The 26,961-nt window shown below is 39.6% G+C and overlaps 1 protein-coding gene across 7 annotated transcripts in view; it reads left to right on the top strand.

Moving 5' to 3' along the window:
* Positions 1-26,961, top strand: part of ZNF217 (zinc finger protein 217) — a 54,218-nt gene continuing 27,257 nt past the window's right edge. Inside the window, exons 1-2 of one of the 7 annotated variants that reach the window (XM_081947525.1) lie at positions 17-134; positions 3,850-3,914. The gene's annotated coding sequence lies outside the window, so the exon portion shown is untranslated. Of the gene's footprint in view, positions 135-387; positions 465-3,849; positions 3,915-18,817; positions 18,939-19,051; positions 19,172-20,192; positions 20,654-20,984; positions 21,006-26,961 lie in introns of those variants that run through there. The other 6 variants (XM_081947527.1, XM_081947528.1, XM_081947526.1 and 3 more) reach the window with 6 other exon arrangements.

Below are 26,961 nucleotides of genomic sequence, written 5' to 3'. Positions count from 1 at the left end.
CAAATACTTGGAAGTTACCAAATTGTTGACTCATGATTTGGCAGTGGCCAAATACTCCAACAATCTGCATCTGAAATGCTAAAGAAGACAGTCCTTTACTTCCTAGTGTCTTCTTATTTAAAAGGCTGTACAAGGTGAGTAGACAGACAGACAGGATATAATTACATGAGAAGGGAGAATAAGAACCTTAACAAGGCTGACATTTTATAATATTTTTTTAAAAAGTCAATTATAGCTGCTATTTCCAAATCTGTACCTAAATATTTGAATTAACAAAGGCAATTTTATTAGAGCCAGTTTCATCTAATGGTTAAGACACCAGGCTGGAAATTGGGAGAGCGTGAGTTCAAATCCTGCCTTAGCCATGAAAGCCAGCTGGGTAACCTTGGACCAGTCATTCTCTCAGCCCTACCCAACTCACAGGGTTGTTGTTGTGGGAAAATAGGAGGAGAAAGAAGTATTAGGTATGTTCACCGTTTTGAGTTATTGATTAAAAATATTTATTTGTATTCCATCTTTTATTATTATAAGCATCCCTTTTACAAAATATTTGTTCAAATCAAAGCGGCAAACATACTTAAATCTGCTAGCTCCTAGTTTTTCCCAGCAGTGGAGAGCGGATAGAGAAATAAAAAAAAATACAGTCAATTTTATAGAGAAGGAAAGTTTATATAGTTATATATTATGTGTTAAGTTACTGAACTGAGAAAGTAGAGGAGAAAGTAACATGAAATTATATAATTTGGTGGTTAAAGAAGACAGTTAAACGAGGACTCTAGAATTCACAGCTTTCCCACTTGCAATTTTGCAAATATAATCATGTGAACCTATTACTCAAATCAACTACTCCGTCCAGAATAGCAAACTGTCTGCCTAGCAAGCACTTCCTGTAAACACAATACTGAGTAAGTTCTGCAGGCTAAAGTCAGACAAATGGGGGGGGGGGGGGGACACACACAGGACTTGTTAAATTTCCTAATGCTATTTGTGGTCAAACTTACATAGAAGCTATCTTAAATAAAATAGCTCACTTTTTTTTCCGGCAAAGGAGCAAAAGAAGGGTCTTTTTGGTTGGAAGTAATTAAAACGTAAGGCAAGGCTCTATCTGAAAGAAGATCACCAGTTGTTCGTGTCATCTGCTCTTACCGATAGGCATGGAAGATTAATTGAATTCAAGGCATTGCAGATTCTGCTTCGGGAACTTACATAATATTCTTCGTTTAAAAAAATGGGTTCCGGACAGTGAATATGCTTGATAGAGCTTGTAGAGGAAGAGATGTATTTTCTTAATCGTGAACTAAATGCAGAGTTTATAGGCAGTTTATATACCCTGGTGCCTCTGAAAACCGTAGTTAGTTTAGCAGAAAAGTACACCGCACTCCTAAAACTGGGGGAGGGGGACAGTCTTACTAAAGGCTCGCAATTTGCAACTGCACTAATTGCCTGCAGTTCTCCTATGTCTTCCCCACCCCCTCCATCCAATGTTTGCTACTGGGCGGTAATTCTTCCTGCAAGAGCTGGGGGGGGGGAGGGGGCAAGTTTATAGACATGGGAATAATAACGTTAACTGTATGAATTTAATGTAAAAGTTGATTAAATGCAATTTAACTTTTGTCCTGGTACACCACTCAAAGGTGAAAACAAAACAGGTGTGTTGCTTTGGGCTTCATCCCCATTTTATATATCAGGAGGCCACTATATAAAGTTTACCATATTCTGCTATATGGTATGACAGTATGTTAGGAAGGTATCATTAATGTAGCTTAATAACGTAGAAGTGGAGTAAGTGTGATGCATTATAGTGAGGGATCTTCAAATCAAATCCATAGGACAATTGGCATGTTCACCACTAGCCTTCAAATTCCCCTCTGCTTTCTAAAATAGGTCTGGAAAATTCAGACATATGCTCAGATTTACTATTGCCAATTTATTTATTTTTCACAGAAACATATAAAACGTAAGTGTTGAAGCCTCTATTTTACAGGACATACTTTCAAGGACGTATGTATAGGATCCCATGTTAACGTTTTTTACTAACAAATTAAATCCTGTGTTTTTCAATAAGACAGGTTATGTTTTTCTTGGAAGCAAGTCCCATTACACTCAGAGGAACTCTTCATTTAATTATATGTACATTTATTTTATTTTGGCATTCTCTGGTCATTTTCCAAGAGTAAACAACTAAAATAAAGAGCTGGATTATGCATTAAAAAAATTATAAATACATATACCGGTACCAGTATCTAAATGAACTTTTGGGATAGAAATTAATACACTTAACATGGGTACATCATGAATGCTCTTTAGTTTAAAAATTGTAAACAATTTTTTTCCTAGAAACAATAAAGCCTAATTCAGCTTTACACACAAACACAGAGACAGATTGCATTTTAAATTGCTGGACAGAGAAGATTATAGGTCCATGATGGCGAACCTATGGCACGCGGGCCACAGGTGGCACATGGAGCCATCTCTGAGGGCACTCAAGCCGTTGCCCTGGGTCAGCTGCAGCACGCATATGTGCACTTGCCAGCTGATTTCCGACCTTTGAATGGCCTCCAGAGGGCGGGGGGTCATGTGCGCATGCGCAGGGGGGAAATGAGTGCAAGGGCAGGGGGCAGGGCAGAGGTGGTCATGGGGCGCGCGGGCAGGATTGAATTATGGGCATGGGCGTACGCGCATGCTATCGTGGGCACACACCAGTGGTGGGTTCCAGATCCCGTTCCAACTGGTATGGTTGGAACGGGGCCGGCGTCGTCCACATGGAAGCGTGCATGCGTCTTACCGCTTCCGCGAGCCTCCACAACGCTCCAGCTGCTCAGCGGAGCTTCGCGCAGGCGTTGTACACACTGTGCGCGTACGTGAAAGCGCCAAAGACTTAAAAGACCAGTAAGGAGCTCAGGCGGGCAGGTGGGTCCTCCGGAGCACCGTACCGGAACGGTATCTGGTGCTATGGGCAGGCTCCGGTACGCCTGCAACCCACCACTGGCACACAGACTTGCTTTCAGCACCCGAGCAAAAAAATGCTAGCCATCACTGTTATAGGTAGTCTTTGACTTAAAAACCATTTGTTTAGCAAATTTTTGAAGATACATTGGCATTAAATTGCAGCCTCTGTAACCATCACAGGAACCCCATGGTCACATGATCAAACTTTGGGTATTTTGCAACCAGCATGTATTTATGACAATTTCAGCATCCTGGGGTCATGTGATCACCATTTGTGACTTTCCCAGTAGGATTTGTCATTGAGGGAAACTGAATTCATTGAATAAATGCAGAGATTCATTTAAAAGCGATTGCAAAAGAAAGTAAAATTAGACACAATTAACTTAACTACCACTTTGGTTTAGCAACAGAAATTATGATCTCAAATGTGTTCATAAATTGAGGACTACCTGTACCTTAGCCCTTTACTTGGAAGTGTCTTTATAGAATAGCAGAGTTGGGAGGGATCTTGAAGGTTTTCTAGTCAAACCCCCTGTTCAAGCAGGAAACCCTATACCCAAATGACTGTCCAATCTCTTCTTAAAAACCTTCAGTGATGAAGTACTGGAGGACAAGCTATTCCACTGATTAATTGTTCTCAGTCAGGAAATTTCTGCTTAGTTCTTTGTTAAGCTTCCATCTGTTATTTCTTGTCACGTCCTTCCTTCAGGTGTTTTGGAGAATAGGATGGTGCCCATCTTCTCTGTGACAGCACCTCAAATATTGGAAAATGATCATGTCACCTCCAGTCCTTCTCTTTGTTAGACTGGACTTAGACATACCCAGTTCCTGCAATTGTTCATGTGTTTTAGCCTCCAGCCCCCTAATCTTCTTTGTTTGTCTTCTCTGTACCATTTCTAGAGTCTCAACATCTTTTTTTGTATCACGATGACTAAAAATGGACAGAGTATTGTGGTCTTACCAAGGTAGTATAAAGCCTACTTACATTTTTACATGACGTTGATACTATCCTTCTGTTGATGCAGCTTAGGACTACATAAGAAAAAAAATTTCTAAATTTGTTTCCACTTTTCGAAAGAGTGGGTTAAATTGGCAATGGAGTCTAATCTGACAACATATATGAAGTTTTGTGTAGGGTTTAATTTTGCGTCTGTATTAAGCTGCTTTCTATATGGTACCTTGTGAAAGTCAAACAGAGTTTCTTTGCCCAAAACAAAGGGAAGGGATTCTAACAGATAGAACAAATTATATAGACATAGAAACTTGAAATTTCTATCCTTGGTTAATGCTGGTCACTGTTGTCAACTTTTCACTTAGTGCTACACATCTAGAAACCTGTTGCTACCATCCAATGGTTGTCCACACTCTTGCAGCTCAGTTAACAATAGCCCTAATTCGGTTAGATCACAGGTGTCAAACTCGCCACGTCATGTTGCCGTCACATGATGTGTCACAACATATTTTTTCTCTTTACGGAGCTGGGGTGGGTGTTGCCTGTGTGTGACACATCTGGTCCACAGACCGCCAGTTTAACACCCCTGGGTTAGATGGACTACTACTGGGCCAGAGCAGGGGTGTGAAACTCAAGGCCAGGGGGCTGAATCCGGCCTGCAGGGTGCTTAGATCTGGCCTGCAGAGTTGTCCTGGAAACAGCAAAGGAGTGGCCCGCGATGCCTCTGCCAGTGAAAGCATAACATAACATGGGAAGTCCCTCCTGAGCTCTGATTTTGCTGGCAGAGTGTTGCAGGAGGCCATCACAGCCAAAAATGGAACTTGGGAGCCTGTTTTCGCTGGCAGAGTGCTTGGGCCACCACAGGGCCCCCTCCGACTCGAGTGATGTCGATCTGGCCATGCCCCCCCCGCCATTCCCCCTTCCAAGGTCAAACACAATCTCGATGCGGCCCTCAATGAAATCAAGTTTGACATCCCTGGGCAAATGACTCAATATAAGGCCATTTCCAGTATTCTAAATAACAGAAAAATGTTGGCTTATCAGATCTATAAGGTTCTATAAAGGCCCCATGCCAAGTCCTGCTAATAAAGAGACTTACTATAACCAATGCCAGAATAATCTAGCACAAATTGCTACCATCCTATTTCATCCTTAGTTCTTTTTTCAATCCTATGTAAGTCAAAGTGGTATAACTGAATTCCAGCACAAAGAAATTGCTTTATGCCAGTTGAAACCATTTCTTTCCCCCAAAATATAATTTACTTTGGCCTCAAGAAAGGGATCTTCCTCATCATTTGCTCTCAAATCTTTTTATCTGGCGTCACTCCTGATGCAATTGGGATCTGTACATAAAAGCCAACTTTTGTGGATATTTTGCAACAACTTTTGGGAGTAAGGATTTTAAAATTATTTTCTAAGTATTATAAAATATCAATTAAGTTAGTTTTTAGTTTGTATCCAAATAACTACCACCACCAAACCACAAAGCAATACATTTTCTGCTCAGAACTTGAAAAACAAAACAGAAAGCCATGCAGGAAAAAAAGAGATTTTATTCAGACTTAAATTATATATTTCAACCAGGCATCCAGTTTGACACTATCATTTGTTTTTTGTTTAGTTTCTCTTTTCAAGCTATGCTTTTTGTTAAAGTGAAGGATCTCATGAACCCTTGAGGGAGGAAAAAGTTTCAAATGGAGACTGTATAAATAAAAAAAAAAAAAGGTAACAGAACCTTATTAGTAATATCCATAAGAACACACTAAATGTTAACTTAAATATTCTTTCTGGATGAAAGCCTTGTGCAGAATATCTGAGGTTTTTACTGTCTACAGTGTATTTTTTATTATTGATGTATTGTGTTATTTAATCACTATTGTTACTATTGCGTTATTTAATCACTATTGTTATATAATTTTAAGATATTTTGGAAAAAATGTTTTGAATTAAAAAGTACATAACTCATTTATTTTTTTTTAATAAAACTCTTGAGGGTTGTTTGAAAGCCATATTTCCCACTGATCCTTTTGCAAGTGCAGTTTCAGAGCTAAATATGGTTTTCCAAGAACTGGTAGGTCAGGTTTAACCTGCAGCAAACAAAATACTGCACAGCACTGGTAAAAGCAACATTCATTTACACTAGGTTGCTCAAGTGAGCCAAATTATGCACATCTGTAAGTTTGAAATCTATATGGAAATAATAAGTATAAACAAGGTTTCCATGGTGCAATTTGTAGAGTACCCAAGCCATAACACTGACAAAGAATCACCCTATAGCTTCTAAAGTTTATCTTAGCTCATGTTTGTTGTCAAACTTGAATCGCTAAAGGAAAGCAAGAAAGGCTGTGTGGTGTTTAGTTGTAACTAGCTACATATTGCTGATGCTTTATTGAAGCAGGAAGAGGATAAGGATCCTATAAAAATATTGCAGAAGGATCAAAACAAGTGTTCCTGTGCTGATCTCAAAACTTAGAATATAAAGTACCCTGTTTCCCTAAAAATAAGGCCTCCTCGGATAATAAGTCCAATCGGGCTTTTGAGCACATGCGCTAAAATAAGCCCTCCCCTGAAAATAAGTCCTTCCCGAAAATTTTGCAACACAGCAGCAGCCATAAGGTGACCACGCTCACCGCCTCCTGTACCTCAAAAATAATAAAACCTCTCTGAAAATAAGGTCAGGTGCTTATTTGGGGGGGGGGTATCAAAAGAAAAATAAGACCCTGACTTATTTTGGGGAAAACATGGTAGTTCTCTTTGTATCAAGTCACAGATGCTATTTGTTTCTTCCTTCATGGTACAATATTCAGAAGCAAACCAGTCCAAATACTGCTTGCTCTACATATGCATCATTATCGGTATCCACCATTCTCTTTTGAATAATAGGTAGACCTTGACTTACCACCATTTGAAGTTACAATGGCACTGAAAAAATTGACTTACTACCAGTATTTGCACTTATGACCATTGCAGCTTCCCCACAATTACGTGGTCAAAATTTGGGTGCTTGGCAACCAATATGTACTGTATTTACAATGGTTGTAGCAACTTTTCCGATCAGTTTCCAACAAAACAAAGTCAGTGGGGGAAACCGGATTTGCTTAAGGAACGTTTGATTCACTTAAATGCAGTGTTTCGCTTAAGGACCATGGCCAAAAAGGTTGTAAAACCAGGCAGAATTCATTCATAGCAATGGAAATTCTGGTCCTAATTTTGGCCTTAAGTCAAAGATTCTTTGATTACCGTACAAAAATTCTGTGTCAATATTACAGAAAGGGCAATTCTACAAGATTTTATAACAGGTGAAAAGCAGAGTTCCACATTGACTGAGTTTGAGGTCTAAACAATTAACCCCTAAGCATTTGTAGTTCCACTAAAGGAGGGGTGTCAAACTCGATTTCATTGAGGGTCGCATCAGGGTTGTGTTTGACCTGGGAGGCACGGCTGGGGTGGGCATGGTAAGCCTGACATCACTCATGTTTCCACTCTGATTTACCTGGGTGGGCTAACAGTTGCTTTACAGCTCAAGGAACTTCTTCAGAGCTTCTTGACCCACCTGCTATGTAGCTGCAGGCTATGCCATCTCTTATCTAACCAGTAGTGTCCCTTCACTCTGTCTCCCAATGTCTTTTCCACATACCATACCAGGGCTGGGTGGGATCCATTGTCTCTAGCGGAGGAAGGGTAGATCAGGGAGTGCCAAACCGTTTGTCCTTCAGAGGAACCTTGCCGTCTGCTGGTGGTCAAGTGCTAAAGCAGGACTTCCCTCCCTCCCTCTTCTTCTTCTTTTTCCTTCCCTCTTCATTCTTCTAGGCACAGGACCTAGGTATTTGCGGGATCGCATCCTGCCCCATACATCCCTTCGGCCGATCCGCTCTCAGAGGGACTCCTCCGGGTGCCGTCCACTAGGCAGTGCCAGCAGGCGACACCCAGGAGCAGGGCCTTCTCTGTGATGGGCCCGACTCTCTGGAATGACCTCCCCCCCGATATTAGAAAAACCACCGATCTCTGCTCCTTCCGTAAGAAGCTTAAAACCCACCTGTTCAATTTAGCCGGCCTGGCCTAATCCCAGTTTAGTCCCTCAAGTCTGTATTTTAAATTTTTAGGGGTGGGTTTTAGGTTCTTTTTAATTTTTATCTCTTTGTACAGCTTATTGTTTAATTCGATTTTATGGGAATTTAAGGGTATTTATTTTTGTATACGGTTTTTAATGAGATATCTGTACACCGCCCCGAGTCCCTTCGGGGAGAGGGGGCGGTCTATAAATCAAATAAACAAACTTTATAAACTTCTTCCTTCCCCCCTTTCCTTCTTTTTCCTTCCTTGCTCTCTTCCCATCTTTCCTTCTTTTAATATGTCTTTCCTCTTTCCCTTTTTCCTTTTCTGCCCCTTCTTGGATGCTCAAATGCAAAACATTTCTCCTTTAGTTTTGCTTTTAGTTTGTTTGCTAGCCCTCTGCCAGTGAAAACGGAGGTCCCCTGAGCACAGCCCTCCCAAGCTACCTTTTTGCTGGCAGAGGCACCGCGGGCGAGTCATTCATCATTTCCACGGCTGCCCTGCGGACCAGATCTAAGCACCCAGCAGGCCAATGTGGCCCATAGGCCTGGAATTTGACAGCCCTGAACTAAAGTAATGAAAATGGAACCTTTCCCTCAAAACTTTCTTTCTGCAATGACAAAACCCTGCAGTTTGTGAACAGTTTGGATCTCTATTGCAGGAACTATTGTCTTATTGCTTTTCCTTGAAGTTGATCTAGGTCTTTTCAGAAAAATGCTGACTTGACTTAGGGCAAAAGTCTTTACAGTTCTATTTCTCCCTTTTCTTTGAAATAGGAGGAGTAAACATGTAAAGTATAAGGATGTGGTAGTGGTAGTTTTGTCCTTTGTGTAGAGGAGGATAAAGTGATTTTTATGACACCAGTGAAACAGAAACTGGTGATGTGGAAGTGATGCTAAGAAATTTTTGCTTAGGATAATTTCCCCTTTCTTCTACTTCAGAGGGAGCAGAAGCTAACGGTATAAGCGCTATACAGTTTGATCTTATAAACCAGGGTTGGATGGTTTGAGAAAAAGTGCTTGGTTGCAAAATCGAGGCTCTGCTGTCATGCTGCCCTCACAGCTTGACATGGAGATTGCAGGAAGAATGATGGGACAGTAACCAGGCAATTCCACTAATGATTAATGGTCAGGATTTGAGTGTGCAAATCACCAAACTGATACGTTCTTAAAATGTGGCATGGCAGTAGAATTTTTGTTCCTACCTTTTTCTTTGGAATGGAGGAGGGGGAATATTTTGCTTTGTTGTTCCTGCACCAACAATAACTTGGATTGGGCCGTTTGATTTTTTTTTTTTTATTGGTCAACAGGAAAGAGAGAAGTGCACGCTTCATAATCCCAGCATCCCAAAACTGACAGGAAAGAAAACACACAGTACATGTAATCCATGATTTACAGCAATTTGTTTAGTGACCGTTCAAAGTATTCAGATGTTTGACAAGTGGCTCATACTTACGACCAGTGACGTGCGGTGAGGTTTATGGCTGGTGAGGCACTGACACAGTGCTGAGTTTCAAATATTTTTAGACTTGTGGACTTCAACTCCCAGAATTCCACAGCCAGGCATGCTCAGTTCCAATTTAAAGCGACAGCATTTGTTTTTCTCCTTTGCTCCTTCTTTCTTTTTCTTTTTCTTTTCCTTCCCCTCCTTCCTCCCTCTCTCCCTTCCTCCCCCTCTCTCAAACACACACACACACACACACACAAGTTGGATTGGACTATCTCTCCTACCCCTTCCCTCTCTCACTCAAACAAACCCCCCCACACACAAAAGTTGGATTGGATATCTTTTCCATTGGCTTGAAAGCAGCTCCTCTGCCATCCCCCCCCCCCCCATTCCCCTGCTGCCTTTCCCAAACACCTCCACCATTGCAAATGCAGCCTGCTGTCTGGGTGGGAAATGCCTGGAACACAATAAAGCCCACCCACCAGCTCCTGCTGGCAGGCTGGGGTGAGAGGAGAGGCAGAGAAGCCGGAGGAGAGCCGATCCGAGCCTTCCAAAAGAAAGAGGCTGGGGGGAAGTGTGTGTACTACAGCATGGCTCTTTGCCTGGCTTCCTGCCTCCTCCTGTGGTCTCCTCAGTGCTCGCTTGTGCTGTCCCTCCCCAAGTGTAGTTTGATTGCAGGTGGAGCCACGTTGCCTTTTCAAACTTGTAATCAGTGAAGCTGGGCTAGATTTTTATATAGTTTTATCCAGCTGTGTGTGTGAGAGAGAGAAATGAATGGGGGCCTGGGGAGGAAGTCACTACACTTGGGGAGGGAGAGCACCAGTGAGGAGACCACAGGAGGAGGCAGGAAGCCAGGCAAAGAGCCATGCTGTAGCACACACACCGGCCCCACAACGTGGCTCTGCCTGCAATCAAACTACTCTTGGGGAGGGAGAGCACAAGTGAGCCAGGGTTCTTCCCTCCAGCCTTTGCCCAAAGCCCTGCACAGCACCAGGAGGATGAAGTTTGAATTCCTCCCCCTCCCTCCAACCCACACGTACCTTTTCCAGCTTTTTTTAACAGTTAAGCAGAGTCATCCACGGTGAGGCAGTAACTAGCTCAGCTTTCCTTTTACTTTTTTTTTCCATGATGAGAGTGGTGAGGCTGTGCCTCACCTGCCTCACCTGACTGCACGTCACTGCTTACGACGGTTGCAGTGTTCCAGAGTCATGTGATCCTCTTTTGTGACAAGCACAGTGAACGGGAAGCCAGGTTCACTTAACACCTGTGTTACTAATTTAACAAACGATTCAATTAACAAACGAGAAAAGTCGTAAAATGGGCCAAAACTCACTTAACAAATTTCTCACTTAGCAACATAAATTGTGGGGTCAATTGTGATCATAAGTCTAGGACTATCTATAGTTATATTCTAACCAGTTTGAATGAACTGCAGAGTGGAAATTATGTTCAGATTAGTTCTTCATCCCAAAACCCATATACTCTCTTTCTCTTTCATTTAAGAGTTTTTCTCAGCCTCAACAACTTTTAAGGTGTTTGGACTTCAAAACTCAAAATTCCCTATACAGCATTACCACAGGTTTCTGTGAGTTGAAGTCCACACATCTTAAAAGTCACCAAGATTCAGAAATACCAATTTAGAACACAGTATAGGGAAGATGCTGTTTAACCTTAGTTTCTTATTGCAACTTCTCACTTTTACATGCAGAATAGTAAGATCCTTTTGGCATAAAACTTGATTTATAAATGTAGGAACTTCCTCTTTGCAACAATTGTGCTGTTTTTCACACAGCTTGCAAAGAAAAAAAAAGTTCAGCTTTTAAAATTCTCCATTCCATTTCATGTTTATTCTATTGCATTCCTTCCAGTATTGCCCAGTTATCATGGAATATGTATATGTTGAACAGTAACTTCACAATTACATCAAGCACACCCTTTTAGAAATGACAAATATATGTGTTCTGTTTTTGAAGGACATTTTTAGAATACTTAAAAAAATACATACCAAAGATCTTTGGAAAACACAGATTATAGTATTAAGCTTGTGATTTGATTTAAAGCAAATTATTTTTTTAATGTAGTAATTTTGGAAAACTGTCTACATTTAGAAGATTGTCCATCATTTTGATCAGTTGAAAATAATCTAAACACAACTAATTGTTTCACTGATAGTAACCATTTTTCTGGGCACACTGTTCTAGTTTTACTGGGCACAATTGGAGTTGCTCTGCTGATGTACTACTAAAAAGGACAAATTCTTCATTTGCCTATGAACATATGACATTTTTTCTACCTTTATCCAGGTGGTTTTTAATATGAACAAAAAAGGACATATACCTAGAAACCCTGCTGAGAAGCAAACTCCAGAATAAAAATAGGAAAATGAAAGAGTGAAGCTACAATTTAGGACTTGTTCACATTTCAGTGCTTCTTGTGGGAATTCTGTGGGCCATATTAAATGAGTAAAATGTTTACCTTCCCTATAGAGAACTTTTTCATTGGTCCCACAGAAATTAATGGCTGGAATTATTTTTTTATGGGGAAATCATTAAGTTCTAAAGTTGAGCACAACTCTTGACTATTCAAGCAAAGGAACTAAAGAATGCATGAACCAAGAACACTGAGGACACTCAACGACAGAACATATCTTTTGAGTGGAAGACACCTGTCATCTTAAGTCTTTGTGGATTTTTTTTTTTAAATTCTTGCAAGATCACTATCGTTACCCTCATTTTTCAGAACAGAACATGTGCAATATTAAAATAGGTTTCCTACAGCTACTGAAAACCGAAAGGGAATCCAACTTACAGATGATGTATTTAGCCTGTCCTTGGTGAATCAGTTTTTCCACAGACGTTTGACGAAAATTTCACCCCTCCATTTTGTCTCTCTGAAAATTCCTAGAAACCGTATCAGTAAATGTTTCATTTGCATTGCATTTTGAGAAATTCAAATATATTGTTTTTGGAGATCTACTTTAGATAAATTAATCTGCAGAGTTCACCAAGTTGAGCTCCAAAGGTTGCTGAACTGTTCTTCAAGACCTATTTAAGACAAATTCTTAAAATTCCTCAGAGATTATAATCCATGAATTGATAGCTTCTCTTATTATAAATTTAAGGGTCAAATTATAGCTGAGGATACCATAGAATACTTGTATGTACAAAAGGTGCACTGCAGGAGTGGGTTCCAGCAGCCACTACAACCGGTTCGCATGTGATCATCCATGTATGCACTCTTGATGCGTGCTGTGCGCTCATGCGCAGTACACTAAAAATTGTTCTGCGCATGTACAGAAACAAAAAACAAGATGCCGGTGCCTACAGGAGAACCGGTTCAGGGGCATGGCAGGCCTGGGTCACTGCCGGTTCCAGCAACCTAGGCCGCCAAACCACTACCGGTTCGGCTGAACCGGTCCGAACCAGTAGGAACCCACCACTGCTGCACTGTTAGCCCTTACACAGGTGTCAGATTTATAATTATTTTTTCTCAGCTTCCAATAAAAAGAAATGATTTTTAAAAGAATGTACACAAGGAGGCATTACTGAAGGAAAAGGGGACAGTTTAGAATAAATGCCCACCAAGTTATCTCTCTAACAGTTATCTCTGTATTGTTATCTCTGTATTGTATTCCCCAAGTACCTATATAAAACTACTACTTGTGTAGTTTGTTGCCAATGCTACTCAGTTATCAAGAAAATTAATCCCCACCCCACCCCCAACATATGAGAAAGTGTTAATCTGTTCTATATATTATTATACTCTTACAAGCATGACAAAAAAAGCAGGAAATGATAGTTATGTACTAGGTCTTCCATCTTAATAATTTTTTTCTCAGAAATCTTTTGCCTAATTCTTACTAGGCTAAAATGACCATTCAAAACAAACCCATTCCTTTTTTTCAGATTTAAAAAACCACATGGTTTAACACCATAACACCATTTGTGCAAAAATATATATGCCAAATCAAATTCAAGAAACAGGTTTCATTATTGTTGAAAGAAAAGATTTAATCATACATCCATAGGAACATATTAAAAGATTTCTCCAAGAACATATTTGTGGTTCAAGTAATTCTAATTCTAATTTATTTGATTTCTAGACCGCCCCCTCTCCCCGAAGGGACTCGGGGCGGTGTACAGGTACCAAATTAAAAACCTTACAAATAATCATAAATATGTTGCTTTATTGACCCTATTTCAAGCAACCTTGGGAGAATTTGGATTCCCAGAGATATTGGCTCCCCTTTCATATACAAAGTATAGTGGCTATGGATAGCAGATCTGGGTTGCAAAAATGTGGTTGGCTACTTGATGGCTTAAGAATTTATCTTTGTTGCTATCTGAATCTTGATTTATCATCATTACCTACAGTAGGTGCATAATACATTCGAAATCTCCACCCTTACCTATAGTTTGTTTCTCTTTTGTCGTCCATTGCTATTATGGGGTACAAAATGATGGGTTTTACTGACTAGGTTCTCTGTTACTCCATCTCCCTTCTTCTCAATACTGTATTCAGCATAGGCTTTTGTGTTCATTCTATTGTAACCCAACAAGAGATACATCTAAGTGGAGCATGTCATTCTGCTCAAGACTACCTGACTGGCAATCCAGTCTCCATTTCCTGTCTGTTATTCTTACCTTTATAACCAAACTCTGCTATGTATGTAAAAGAAGAGTGCCCTTTATTTATTAGAGGGAGGGAATGAGTAGCTGAGTTTGTGTTAATACATTTAATATGAAAGTAGAAATCATATTTGAGCCTAGATTATAATGCAGGCCATTTATAGTTCAGTGTCTGAGGCAGAGTTGACTCGATCAAATTCTGTAAACACAGGTATTCTATATGCAGAGGTGGTGTTGCTCATTCTCAAAATCTAGCACACTCCTTTTAGTATTAATACAGACAGGCTTCAATTTACAACCATTTCTTTAACCATTTGGCACTGCTGAAAAGTTACTTACAACCGGTCCTCACATTTATAACCCTGCAGTCACATGATAAAAATTCAGGCGCCTGGCAACTGGCATGTAGAGATTGTCCTCGACTTACGACCACAATTGAGTCCAAAATTTCAGTTGAGTTTTGCTCCATTTTACGACCTTTCTTGCCACAGTTAAGTGAACCACTGCAGTTGATAAGTTAGTAACACAGTTGTTAAGTAAATCTGGTTTTCCCATTGATTTTGTTTATTCGGGTTATAAAAGTGATCACATGACCTTGGGACACAGGAATGGTCATAAGTATGAAGCAGTTGCCAAGCATTTGAATTTTGATCACTTGGCCATGTGGATGCTAAAAAAGTCTTAAGTGTGAAAAACGATCCTAAGTCACTTTTTCAGTGCGTTTGTAACTTTGAATAATAATAAGATAATAATAATAAGTTTGAATTTATTAGCCGCTCCCTTTCCAAGTAGGACTCGGGGCGGCGTACAATGGGGCATATAAAACACAGAAAATATATAAAACACATAGGCGTACATACAAAACATACATACAGATACACAAACACGGACTCGGAGGAGGTAAACAATTTACATCATATAGACAGTTAAAAGACCCGCATTAAAATACCCCAGTTGTAAAAACCCGATATAAAAATAAGATTTAACGTTTAAAATACAATTTAAAACAGTTAGGAGGAATAAGAATAATTACGATTGAGCCAGGCCAGATAATTGAAAGAGGTGGGTCTTCAGCTGTACACGGAAGGAGCGGAGATCGGAAGTAATCCTGATGTCACGGGGGAGGTCATTCCACAGGGCTGGGCCCACCACAGAGAAGGCTCTGCTCCTGGGTGTCGCCCCCCGGCACTGTTTGGCGGACGGCACCCGGAGAAGTCCCTCTCTGTGTGAGCGAATTGGTCGTAGGGATGTGTGGGGCAGGATGCGATCCTGCATATAACTAGGCCCTGTGCCATGAAGCGCTTTAAAGATCATAATCAAAACCTTGAAACGCACTCGGTAGACCACAGGAAGCCAGTGCAGCTCGCGCAGGAGAGGTGTTACAGGGGAGTACCTAGTCCTCCCCATAATCACCCGCGCGGCCGCGTTCTGGACCAACTGTAGTCTCCGAGTGCATCTCAAGGGAAGCCCCATGTAGAGAGCATTGCAGTAATCCAGGCGAGACGTCACTAGCGCATGGGTGACTGTGCGTAGGGCATCCCGGTCCAATAAGGGGCGCAATTGGCGCATCAGGCGAACCTGATGGAACGCCCCCCTTGCCACGGCTGTTACATGGTTATCCATGGACAGCCGGGCATCCAGGAGGACGCCCAAATTGCGCACCTGTTCCATGGGGGCTAGTTGGACGCCCCCGATGGCCAGAGATGGAAACACCTGGTTGAACCGGGAGGCCGGAAGCCACAGCCACTCCGTCTTGGAAGGGTTGAGTTTTAGTCGGTTGCCATCCATCCAGACCCTGAATGGTCACTAAATGAACTGTTGTAACTTAAGGACTACCTGTATTTAAAATGGTTGCAGTGCCCTGGGGTCACATGTGATTGCCTTTTCCCAACTGTCCCTGGGATTTTCTAACAATCAATGTCAATGGGGAAAGGCAGATTTACATCATTCACTTAGCAACTAGTGGCTTGCTTAAAACCTTAGGAAAAAAAAGGGTCATAAAACCAGATGCAGCTCACTTAAAATCTGCATCGCTTAGCAATGAAAATTCTGGTCCCAGGTGTGGTTGTAAATCAAGGACTAACTGTAAGCATGATAAAGTTAGGCTGTTGAATTAGAACTGAAAACCCTGGTTTAAAATGTCACTGCTTCGTATATTCATGATTGGGCCAGTCATAATTTCTCTCAGCCCAATCCATTTCACAGGATTATTGTTGAAGGGAAATTAGGAGGATGAAGTTGTGTTGGGTATGTCCACTGCCTTGTTTGTAAAACACCAAGGTATAGAAATAAACAAGTAAACTAAAAAGACTAATTTAATCTAGTAGTTACAGCGCCTGGAAAGTGAGTTCTAGTTCCACTTTAGGAGTAAAAGCCAGCTGGGTGACTTTGGGCCAATCATTCTCTCAGTTCAACCTACCTCACAGGGCTGTTGTGCGGAAAACAGGAGAAAGAATATTAAGCACATTCACTTTCTTATTTATAAAAAATAAAATAAAGGCGGGATTAAAAAAAAGCAAACTAAAATTGCTAATAGGATCTCTGGGTTGAAGACCTGATGCTATTTGCATTTATGAACAAATTGCTCCTATTTTTATGTTAAGTATGAGTGATTTCAGTGTTACAGTGTTATTGAAATTATTTTGCTCATCCCTCTTTTTCTAGTTTCATTTTTAATTAAATAAAGGCAAAGTAAAAGAAAATAGTAAAACAAAAAAGAAAGCCTATGTGGTTGACAGGAGTAAAAGACAGCTTGATGGTACATAATCAAAACAAAAGTATGTTAATTAAACCTATATTTTCAGTCAAAAGCAAGACCTACTGATTTTATCTTTGGTAAATGGGTAAAAGATTAATAGCTCAGAGATCTGTAAAAGTCATGAGATTTTTTGCATAAACTAGCTTAGTGTTCAGCATAAGCTAGCTTAGTGTTCAGCATACGAAATAGACTAGAGAACAGCCATTAATGTAACTCTGAGATAGGAAAAATCAAATCAATTACAGATTAATCTTATTCCACTCTTCAGTTAAGTCTACAGAAAGTTTTGCATTAGTCTAATTGTTCACAGTTCAGTATCTCTATACAGAATTAGAGGTCCTAAGTGTCAGTTTTCGGCACTTGTGGGTTTAAATTCTACCTAAGTCTTTTCAGATACCCTTAACTAAAGCTTTGCCAGTAGAACTGTATTTATTCTGCAGTTTCACAGGATTGTTGCAAAGCCGATCTGCATAACGCAACTGAGCACTGGCTTATACGTGAGAATGCCCAAATCCCGTCTCTAGCAGATTCCCTATCCATTGTTAAGGATGCCCTTAGATAAAGTTTACCATTCTCTCTCCCAGCCTCTTCAAAGGACAATCCCACGGATACCACGGGGAGCAAAGCTGGCGACAAACCAGATGTGCACGTGGGGAAAAGCCCCATCCGTCTGCAATGCATGTGTAGACACTTCCCACTCACCCAATATCTCCTTAGCCGAAGTCTTTCCTCAAGCTGAAAACCCGGGCTCCCCCCCCCCCCCTTGAAACACTGCCCTCCTTATCCCTTTCCACCTCTTCTTTCCCTTCTCCACGTGGTGCAGCAAACAAGAGGGCGAAGCAGCCCTGGCAGCGCCTTGACCCAGGAACGGTTCCCCGCTTCTAAACTTCCTCCTCCCGCAAGATGCGTCTCTTGAGTTGCAATCCCCATTGCAAACTTCGGCACTCTTGGTGCCAGCCCCCCTCCCGCCACTCCACACCGGCCCTCCGAGGTGCGCGGGGATGGACGTAGCCACCACGCGCGCCCAAGAAGGATGGGCCAAGATCTTTCAGCGCCGCGGGGCTCGTTCCGTTTCCCGCCTTCTGACCGCGGCTGGGGAGCGGGGAGGAGTCCGGCTGGGCAGGGAGGGCGTGAGGGTAAAGGAGGACAGACTGGCCAGCTTCTCCTTGGTGGGGAGTCCGCGCCCAGGAGACTCCCTGAGAGCCTCCCCTCGCCCTAACGACAGGTTACCCTCTCCAATGGCGCAGGGCTTCCTGGGTGTCTGAAGCCCTAAAGCAAAAGGGGGTGGGTGGGCGGACAAATGGAAGACCCTTCCCCAGCCTGAAAAGAGGGCTATGCGGGAAGATCATGGAGGGGGGGCACCCTCTTTCCCCTCCCCCCCGTTGTAGGGTAACTCGAGATTCAGCGCTTCCCCTTATAAAACAAAGGACGGGGACGCAGCAGCCTGAGCAATTGGGGTGGGGGGCTTCCTTTCAGGACGGGGCGCGCGGCGAGTGTTAATCCTCCTGCGCAGGAGTGGGTGAAGCTGCCGAAGAGGAACGGCTCCACGAAGGATGCAACCCCGGGTGGAGAATAAGTCCTGTGTGTTGTAGCGGGACTTCCTCTTGAGGAGGGGGAATTTGATTGATTTTTTTAATTATTATTGCCCGTGCTCTTTCCAAGGCGGCTTAAAAAAGATTGTGAATGCCATGCCAAGATAAACATGACATGTTTATAATTCATATATAAATATATAATTATAATTAATATAACTAAAAATAGTATGTATAGTGTGTGTGTGTGTGTGTATAAAAAAAATAGGTCCCCGCCCCAAGGCGTTTACAGAGTATGCGTTTTATGTTCCTGTGTATTCACAATTACTTTTATAAACCATCTTAAACAACTGCTTCACAAACCGTTTATACCTACAGGATCCGTCCATTTATGTAAAACAAAATGCAAAAAAAGTCTCCACCCTCACCCCCCCCCAATAAGGGGGGGGGATGTGTACAAACCTAGCCAAATTTTGCTTTCTAATTTTGCCAAGGATGTTGCCCAGCTGGATTGTAATGGTATGGTAGAGCAGCTCAGATTCTCTGCATTGTCTTCCTTTTTCCTTTCCTGCTAAGCCCCTCTTCCTCTGGCATCTGGAGAATGAAACCAAAAGGATCAGGTGTGTATCCCGTTTGTGTGTGTGTGTGTGTGTGTGTGTGCGTGTGTCTTTGCTTGTCTCACGAACCAGCCTCAAAAACTCCCAATAGCCTCCTCCCTCTTTCCCTCCCTCCTTCCGAATCCCTCCTTCCTCTCTTCTTTCTCATTCAAACACAGCAACTCCTGTTGTGTCAGTTTTATCTTCCACTACTACCAGCCACTACCACAGCCACTTGGCAGCGGAGAATCATAAAGGTAAAGGCACTTAATATTCTAAAATAATTACCCTTAAAAAAACAACACTCTGTATGACCCTGCATTTCTTCTTCTTTTCTTTCCACCTTCCTGCAAAGCGAGAGAGGGAGGGAGGTAGAAAGATAGATGGGGAAGACAAACATTTACCTCCTCTGCTTCCTCTAAACTTCTTAGTGTTTGGTGATTTAAAAATAATAATAATAATAATACGATTTTGCCTCGCTTACTTCTGCCTCTCAATTCTCTCTTCCCCCTTCTCTTCCCTCTCCCAATCGATGTTGGTGAAACTTCCATTACATTTCTATATAGGTATTTTGTTTTCAATATTCAATATGTTTAATCTCGAATGGGGGAGGGGAGGGAAGAAGGGAAAGGGAGGACCTCTTTGTGACTCAGGGATGTTCCTGGAAGCAAGATTTGTAATGTGTTTGGCACAGATGGGGGGGCAGCGGGGGGGGGGGCAGATTTGCTAATGAGAAGTTTATTGATTCATTTTGTCAGTTTCGTTTTCGGGGCTTCCTGGGCGGAATTGAATCTGCTCTCGAGGTGTGTTTTATTATTGACGATTATAGAGATCATTGGGGAGGGGGGGGGGAAATCTTCCCCGCTTACACTTTTAAAAATAAAATAAAACTAGTTGACTCCAATAACAATAGCTCCGCTGGGAGAAGAGGAAAATAACAAATTCACAAAGCCTGACAGAGTGATTTCACTTCCATATGTTGATACCTTTCCCTACAGGGAGGGTTGCATTAATTTCCTAACTGATTGCGTCTTCACTTGGGGTGCGCTTGCCTTTTTGTTTATTTGACTTGCAGAAATTGGTAGCCAAAAGAAGCCTTTCGATATGCAATCCCATAAGCCCCTGCTCCCTAACACCTCCCCACCCCCATATGAATCCCCTTGTGAGTATATAGTATCTGTATTGAAGTTTAAGAGTTTTTGAAGTAAGAGATATAGGAAAATTGCCGGTCTAGTTTGTTTGCATCTAAATTTGCAGATAATTTGGGTTTTTCTTCTGTAATAGCTCTAGTTGCCCAAAGAAGTGTGTGTGTGTGTGGGGGGGGGGGGAGGAAATTAGTTTTCTATCCTTTTTTTAAAATGCCCTTTCTGAATTGACCTTGGAACCTTTAAAATTTACAGCATTTCCAATACGGAAGGTGTTATTTGAGCAGGAGGAATACAGTACAGAGGGAAAAGCAAAAAAAAGAAAAAGAAAAGGAACTTAAGCCTGTAGACAAAGTAATTCTTTTTACAGAAGAATGTGAAAAGGGAAGTTTCTATAATGTGAAGGAGCAGAAGGAAATAACACACTTTCGAAAATGTGAAGGGGGTGGGTGGGAGGACTCCTATCATTCTTCACAGTATTAGGCCTTGAAAAGCTGACTAGATACAATCAGGGAGGCTACGAAGTAAGAGGCCTTCCAGCCAACTACATATCAAGCATTAACTTGCTGACCACTGTTTACATTCTGTTGGCAGGTGAGAGCTTGGTTTTTGTATCTGCAAAGGTACTGTGAGCATCCTGATTACAACAAGAGTTTGAAAATATATTTGCCTAAATTCTGTTAACACAGACTTCAGGGGTCGTCTTGTCGCTTGGATGTTTCAAAACCCATTTCAAATAAGGGAGGATTGCTCATAATTAGATGTTCTCTTGGGCAAGAAGAAATGGTTCAGATAAGTAGGTTAAACTGCTTTCTTTGAAGGTGGGGGAGGGAAAGTGGGTGGAGTTTGATTTCCCTCTTCTATTTTTATATGAATTGATGAGTCAGTATTTAAGATCTGCAGTTGGAATTCCAGCTTGTAATGGGTCATCAGTAACTTCTTAAATGTGAACTTCATTCTCCAGATAATTCAATATGACTCCTATTAATTACTAATAATACTTATCTGCTTGTGAATGGGAAGTGAGAATTATCCTGGTTTTTCTTGAAATTGAATTGGACTCCTGAAGCTTTATTTCAAGTTATGTTAATGCATTACAAAAACTGCTGTTAAGAATCTATTCCTATAGCCTTTTGATTGAGCTGACTATTTAGTGTCTTTGCCAAATCCCAGAGTTGTTTTCAGTTTCATTGTCTGTACATGCATGTATTTATACAAGGGGTTTGTGTGTGTGTGTGTGTGTTTTGGTGGAAGATGGAAGAAGGAAAATACGGTTGTTGGCTTGTATAGAATAATTAATGTCTCCATATTGCTATTTAAGAACAGTTTTTTTTTTGTATGAGGTTGATTCAATTATGTCTTCATCTCTTTGGAACTGGTTGAATGACTTGACATGAGATTAGGTGCAACAAAAGAGAAGGCCGAGGGAACAACAGCTGCCTTCCAGTTCTGAGGCACTATTGCGCTTAGCAGGAAGGCATTTTATCTTTTAGTGTTGTGTTGTCAGGTTTAAATGTTAAATATTTATATTCCCGTGAAAGGTTGTTAGACTCCACTTATATGTTTTTTAAAAAGGCAAAACAAAACACTCCTGTATTTAGAGCCTTTTAAAAATTTGGTGCCATGCATTTCATCCTTTTATTAAAAAAAAGAACACCTCATGCTCAAATATCAAATCTTGCTAAGTCTTAAGTTTACTGCTATTTTATCTGAAAAGAGCCACCACTAGTTTGTACTTGCTTGGCTGCTGTATGGTAGGAACTTTTTAAGGTGTGGCTTTAATGGCAGCTGACGATTCTTGCTTAGAAACAAATCTTATTTTGGGTATATGTTTCTTTGAAAATTATCTTGGAGCTAAATAGCGATATAGAATAGTTTCTTTGAAAAACGATTCTTAATTTGAGTTCCTTTTTTTAAAAAAAAAAATCCATATGTCATTTTAAAGGAGTTAAAGACATATCCCTACCCACCCCCTAAATTCAGTCTCTAGTCTACATACTATAAGAATTCTTTCCTTCAAAGGTTTGATGTAAACAATTTTGTAATAACCTGTAAATGCTGGAGATTGTATTTTTTGTGGATGTATGCACATTTTTAAACAATTAATTTTTTATGTTAATCCATGTTATAGTGGATGAAGTGTTATCTCTGGGGGGGGGGGAAGGTCTATTTTAATTAAATATTATTTGCAAAGTTGTGATCTAAAAGGTGAAATTTTAAAGAAAGGCTAGTATTCATGGGGATTTTAAGGAGATGGCTACTAGCTTCTTTAATGGAAATTGCATTAGATTCCAGATGGAGAGCTATGGATGGGTTGAAATATCTCCTTTGTTTTGATGAGGAATGGAAAGGCATGGGGGTGGGGATATATGGGCTTGAAAAAGGAGATTTACTTCATTACTTCTCTTACGCTGGTTTGTTTCATGTTGGATTCTTTATCAAACTTCTGCAAACCATTTTATGTATTACTTCAAGGTTGTTGTTAGATCCTGCATCCATCTATAGAATGGCATTGTTTCAGGATTAATCTCTTTCTGACAAGTATAAGATCAAAGTGAGAGGCATACTTTATTTCTTTATCCTAATATTGTTACTTGAAAGTAAGTGCTTTGGCTTTTGGTGTGCCATACTCTCAAATAGTATGTTCAGGAACAGTGAAAATTCAAGTTATTAATTTCCCGCCCAAGGAGAGGAGGGGGGAAGAATAGAAAAGAGGATTGTAGGCCTTATTTGGCTTTCAATATTATGATAGCTATGTAAAACAGAGTCAATGTCAGTAAACTTTATAGGTTGAGGAAGTAGTAACATGGCTTCATTTTAAAAAAATCTGGAAGAAGAAAAGAACCTGCTTTTTGTAAACTTATAGAAGAATATAATGCATGCCACAAAATCAAAACCCATATTGCTAATTCTTACAGGAGAGAATGGCTTCTCCCTCCCTTTTCAATCTATGGTTGAAAATGACTAGTTTTACTATCTTTAGGCAAGTTTGAAAAAGAAGCTTGACCTTTGAATTTAGTTGCTTCCACAAAGATTCAGGAAGATTAAATAACTGAAGCTGTTGGATGACCAGTTATTTATCTCATGTCATCCTTTGTTTGAGCTTTTATTTAAATGTAGAAAATAGCACAGTTTTTCCCACAGCAGGGCTGTCATTATGGGATTCAGACCTTCCTTTATTCTCTTTTTGCCTGATTAGAACATCAGGAGTCCAATCCAGTTGGTCCTTCTTGTCTTCTGCTTCACATAATTACATTTGCTATGCCTTTGGCACCAAAGATAATTATTCATAATGAATACTTTTTAGCATTTTTAATGACACTTGAATCTTGTGCAAGCCTCCAGCAATTGAGAATCAGGAATAAAATAATATTTGGGGTGGGGGGTGGGAAGGGTGATGATGTTTCAGAGATTTATGAATGCTGCTTTGAATTGGGAAAGTAAACATGTTGTTGCTTTATTTTTGTTATTATGTGCTTATAGAAGTTTTGTATTTTAAAAATGAAATGTGCAGTCAGTACAACTGTTTGTAAAAGTGGCTTCACTATTGTAAATTGAGGTTTTCTTGTTCAAAGTTAGTGAGCTAGCAACACTTCTATTTTTATCTTCTTTCTAATATAAGGCCACATGTGGTTGTACTCCAAGTTAGTATTACAGTTGATAAGCAGTTGGCAGAATTCTTGCTTTATGCTTTGTTTTCAGTAAAGTTAAAGGATCTCATTTTGTCTAAAAATTAAGCATTCCAAGAACATAAACTTTTAGTTGTTCAGCTGGTGAAGGGTTCACACCAACCATATTAATAGTTTTAAGTTAGCATCATCAGATGAAGCCAGAAAAATATTCTTGTTTGGGTTGAGGTAAATTGTAAGTGGAATTAATTATTTTTCACTATGGATTTAAATACACATGCTCATAGTGTTGTTCCACTCCTTAAGAAGCAATTACAGCATATTAGATAAATCATCTCCTCCTTCACTTTAACCCAAATAATTTTATAGCCTACTGGACTATAAATTGTCAACATTCAAAGTAAGAAGCCAAAATTAAAAATAATATAATTTGAAATCAAGGCCTATTAATGCAACACTCTTCTATAGCAATTAATACTACTGAATATGTTGTGTTTGGAATAATTGTCTTTTATTTATACATGAGATGAATAACATATTTTTTTTTGTTCAGAAGCACAAAATGGTGTACATAATATTCCTCACAATAACAATGCTGTGAAGTGGACTCAGCTGAAAAAGAGTGACTAGCCCAAAATCAGTCAATGATCTTATATGGTTGAGGTTGGAATATAACTTGGGTCTCCTATGCCACATTGAAACTTTATCTCAAACACAGGGGGTTGGACTAGAAGACCTCCAAGGTCCCTTCCAACTCTACTATTGTATTGTATTGTACTATATAGTGCTATTATAGAATTATTTTTATAGTTTGATTTTAAATAAACTGTTCTACTAGTTAGTGAATAATGAGGAGTAGGGATAAAAATTAGCACTAAAAAATCAGCATGGGATTGCCGTCATTTAAAAAAATGGAATTTTGTTCCAGTTGATTATTCCAGAGATTATTGCTCATACACCTAATCTAGGAGAGCAGTTGGATAACAGCCAACAACTGCTTTATTGCTTCTCCCTAACCCTAGATATGTAGGACTCATGAATTGTTATGTTATGCTGAACTATCGACTTTCAAATGCAAATGAGTCCTTTTATGACTTTGCTTTTTTGTTGAATATGTTGTGTAGGTGTCATGAAGGGAGCTAGAAAAGGTTTGGAACACAACCAAAGTGATTGCAATATATTTTCACATGATCCTCAAATGCAGCCTTAATCTCACTTAAGGATTATGGGAGATGAAGTCCATACCTCTAGAGAACACTATGTGGAAAGAACTGTTTAAATATATTTGGATTTACAGCAGCTATGAAAGTGAAGGAAAACAGGGGAAATTGCCTTTTAACCTTGTTTTCAAGGATAATTGAAAATATTGTGTTCTTGATTGTTTAATGAAGTATACTTTATATACTACTTAAACCCAGATGACTGTAATTACACGGTTTAAAAGAAAATATTTGCTATTCAAATGGGGCATATAAGTATTCTGCAAGGTAGAGAGAGAAAAAACTTAATTAAAATAGATTATTTGCTCAAAAATATGTACTATTGCTCTGTTGTATGCTTGGGTGAACTGGAGTCACTTGAAATTTCATTTAATCTACATGAAATGTGAGCTATAGCTTTAGTATTTACTTAGATAATGGATGAAAATTTCGTGGAACTCTTAACTCAAACTGTACCTGCAGATATCAATGCAAGCTATATTTTCATTCAGAAGAAAATTCTGTTGGGAAGAATTTTTTTATTTGTGAATCTACAATGTTAGGTTTCTTCATTTTAAATGTTGGACAACATAGCCATATCACTACGCATGGATTTTGAATTCACTTATTGTAGAAATTCCTACCAGCTTTTGAGCGGAGGATCCTGGAGGAGCTTTGCTCGGTATGATTAGCTGTGGTTTTTGGCTTGACTAGTTTTTAAGTAAATCTCTGAGATTTTTTTTTAAATAAAAGGTTTACTAAGATTAAAAATATCAGCTAATATATTCAGGCAACTTTAAAAACATATAAAACAGGTGATGCATTTCCTGAATTTGATATCCCAATTCCAAGAAACATATTTTCTTTTTGACTTTTAGTAAAACTATTCTGTTGTCTGCCAGACCTAGTTTAAATCAGAGCGAAAGCTGCATGATATATTTGAATGAATTAATTGATAATTGAATTTGGGGGATTATCATGCAAAGAAATACACTGCTTAGGGAAATTCTAATGTAGGAAAAATCCAAAACCTTTTATCTGATAAGCTTGTTTTTCACGGGCTTTGATTTGGCCTAACATTCACACTTAGGATATGCTATTTCAAGTTTCATCTTGAAAATCATTAATTTAATCCATCTGAATATGTATATTGGCTATTATATTCAATACTACAGTATTGCTTATACTAGTTTTTTCCAGCTGCATTTATTTTTAATTTATATACCCAACTTAATGGACATGTTTGTCTGTCTATCATCTACCTCTCCTCTTTTACCTAAGATAAAGATCCTAGCACATAACTCATTATTGGCTAAATAATTGCAGAATTAATATAGGATATCCTGTTGCATTATTATGCACACTTTGGAAAACGATTGAAATTGCCAGCTTCTGGATCTCCTAAATTCTTTAGGATACTAAGATCTGCATAGTATAATTTACAAAAAAGAAAATTGACTTGAGTATTTTAATATAAATCCTTTGTAAGTATTTAAACTTTTTTTAGTTGCAATCCAAATGGATGATCATTAAATTAGATTATACATTAAGTTGCTTTACCATTGAAGTTTCAGAAGAATTTGAACTCAAAATTACCAAGTTTTTCTTTAAAGTCAGAATATAGTTAGGCATATGTCTCGGCATTCAAAATTTGAATCTGTCTTCATCCTATTGCTTCTTTTCCTCCTTCCATTTTGTATATCAGTATTGGCATGTGATAAACTTGAAACAAATTTAAATGGGTGTTCTTCTAATCAGGCTACCAAAATATCTTATCTTTGAGTTAAAACAGATTAACAGTGTGTCTTTCATGTCTTCACAGACAGTGCATTTTATGTTATCCTGTTCTGTGGCAAACATGTGGAAAACTAATCTATATATCCCCCAAAAGTCAAATATAAAAAAATGGCAAAAAGGAAGTTGCTTCTGCCTCAGGACAGGATCACTAGGTGTATTCTGGAACTTTCTTTGCTACTTAAAGTGCATTTTAGTATTTTGATCAGAGCTAGTAAACCTTCCACCATGAAGAACTTCCAATGCTTATGTTCTCCTAACTTTGGGATACATTTTATTG

This window comes from Natrix helvetica, assembly GCF_964273705.1.
Source record: "Natrix helvetica genome assembly, chromosome: 3".
Classification (NCBI taxonomy): domain Eukaryota; kingdom Metazoa; phylum Chordata; class Lepidosauria; order Squamata; family Natricidae; genus Natrix; species Natrix helvetica.
Note: the sequence above shows the minus strand (reverse complement) of the source record. Positions and strands in the feature narration are given on the sequence as shown.